At 38.0% G+C, this 2571-nt stretch overlaps 1 pseudogene; it reads right to left on the bottom strand.

Annotated features, from left to right (window-relative positions):
• Positions 1-411: 411 nt before the first annotated feature.
• Positions 412-1961, bottom strand: LOC116915006 (annotated as a pseudogene).
• Positions 1962-2571: the final 610 nt, after the last annotated feature.

Below are 2571 nucleotides of genomic sequence, written 5' to 3'. Positions count from 1 at the left end.
TTAAGAAGCTAAATTAGAGTAACCGTACTTGTAGGAAATGAACTTCATACAATACAAAATTCTTAAGAATTATATAGTTTGTGTAATTATATTATGGCAAGCCCATGATGATACACAGTATAAACCATGAGGTATTTACAATTGGGTAAACAATTACACAAAGGGAACAATTTTCTAAATTTTATTTTAAAATTTTCTGTGTGTGAATATTTCACCTGCAATTATGTTTATGAACACACTATGGGCTAGCCGTGCCCATGGAGGCCAGGAGAGGGCACTGGGCCTCTCAAAACTGGTATTACATGTGGTTGTGGGCTGCATGTGAGAGCTGGGAACCAAACTCAGATGCTCTGCAAAAACACCATTGTTCTTAATGTTGAGCCATCTTTCCATCTCCAATGAAGAACAACTTTACATTGGTCTTTTTTTTTCTTGGGTAACATGCAAGAGCTGTCTATATTTAGCAATTTATTCTTCACCATCCTTCTGACTTTGCTTTCCCATCTTCTCCTATGTTGACTCCATCTTCACTTTCTGGTGCTTCTTCCACCTCCTCTTCATCTTTGCTAGAGGAAGCCAAGGAGACTTCAAAGTCCATGCCTAAACATGCATCGTTTTTAAACTTTCTGTTAAGTGTTGTGTTTCTCTCATGATCAGTCTCATCCCAAGTCATCCCCATTGTTGATGTTCCCATTGCAGAAGATGTGAAATACTGCAACTTCTGGGGTCACATCCTTGGGCTCATCATCAAAGGCAATATTGTCTGGTATAAATCTCAGGTCTATGAAAGAATAACTGCTTTCAAATTCTAGGCCATCAGAATCTTCATAAATCATACTCCACTACTGCATAACAGCATTTCAATAGTTTGAACTGGTAGACTCTTAGCTTCTCTCTAGAAGCCCAGCCCCTTTCAGGGGCATCCTCAGGAAAACTCAGTAACTCAAGTGGTCCTTGAACTTGCTTTTCCTTCATTCTCTCTTTTCCAAACTCCAAGGGATGTATCTTCATGGAAATTACAACTCTTCCTTTGGGCTTAAATGAGTTGACCAGACTCAGCAAATCTTTTGCCTTTAATCTATCCCAGTCCTTGTTGCAAACTGCTGGTTGGTGTTTAATCTTATCATTTCCCTTACCCCTTGCAAGATCAGGACCACTAATAACTTTCATCCTCCCACTCCTCACTATCTTCCTCTTCTCTTTCATCCTCATCTTCATTTTCATCATCATCAGCTAAGGTTCTACCATCACTTGTGATTTCACCTTCAGATTCCTCATCACTTCCTAGTTCACTAGCACTGTCTGAATCTTCCTCCAGCGCATCTTCATCAAACATTCTACCATCATTGTCTTTTGCCATTAGGACTGGAACCACTGATTGCTTTTCTGTTTTTGCCTTACAACAACTCATTGTTGAAGATTTCACCATTTCAGAGGTCCTGGAATCTTTGGTCCTTAGTTTTCCTTTGGACAAAGCTGGTAGAAATTATTTCACTATCCTTCTTGGGACTTACTTCTGAATCTATGTTCTAAGATTTATGTGCCTTTTTCATTTTCTGAATTCTTTAAGAATTACTCAAGTCATTTTTATTTATAGAATCCTTTTGGTCGGTTTTCTTGGTTTCTTTCTTTTTTTTCTTCAATCAGCATTTTTTACTTTGCTCCTTTTTTCATCTGCTTTTATTTCTGCTTCACTCTCTTTTGATCCAGTACTATGCTTTCTTCATCAGAGAGATCAGAATCCGAGTCTGAAAGGTCACAGAAACATTTCAAGTCCTCTGTAGTGCTGTGGCTGATAGGACACCTTCTTTTATCAACAACATAGTTCGATTTAAATTTTTTTTGTAATGAAAATGACTCGAAACCTCTTCTCAATTTTCAGCACTTTTCTGGCATTTCCCAAAATCTGGGATCCTTTGAAACCCACCTGAGTCATCTATTATTCCTTGTTTGGAGGACATTTTTAATGAAGAAATATCCAGAGAAACCAAACAAAATCCCAAGGAGATCTCAAAGGACAACCACACAGTTTCCATACTGTTTTCTGTTCCCAGTTCTGAGTTCACATGGAGCACATTTCCCCTGACCTGATTCTTATTCCTAAACTTTTAACTGCCTCCATTGATGGAGGTGATGAAAACCATTAGCCTTTAGCATCTGAGGAATATATTCATTCTTCTTCGACTTTTAATTCCCCTTTCCTTTTTTATTGGTTATTTTATTTATTTACATTTCAAATGTTGTTCCCCTTCCAGGTTTCCCCTCCACAAACACTCCACCCCCTCCCCTTCCACCATTAAAAAGAAAAAGGGGAATCAATCTTGCTTAGAGTTAACTAGAGATGACCTTTGAGTTTAAATTGCTTTCCGCAGACTCATTGACTCCTTTTCTGTATGAATTTTTTTCTTTACTTAGTTTTTCCAGTTCTACTAAATGTCCCCTAGCAAGGTTTTTGATCCTAACTAGTGTCATCTAAATTTTAAAACCTTGAGATGACAAGAGGGCAGGGATAAATGTGGAAAAGGCAAAGGAACAGACCTCACATGTTTTAATTTAACTCTTGTCTTGCTG

Source organism: Rattus rattus, chromosome 13 (genome assembly GCF_011064425.1).
Source record: "Rattus rattus isolate New Zealand chromosome 13, Rrattus_CSIRO_v1, whole genome shotgun sequence".
NCBI classification, from domain to species: domain Eukaryota; kingdom Metazoa; phylum Chordata; class Mammalia; order Rodentia; family Muridae; genus Rattus; species Rattus rattus.
This window is presented reverse-complemented; position numbering and strand designations above follow the sequence as displayed.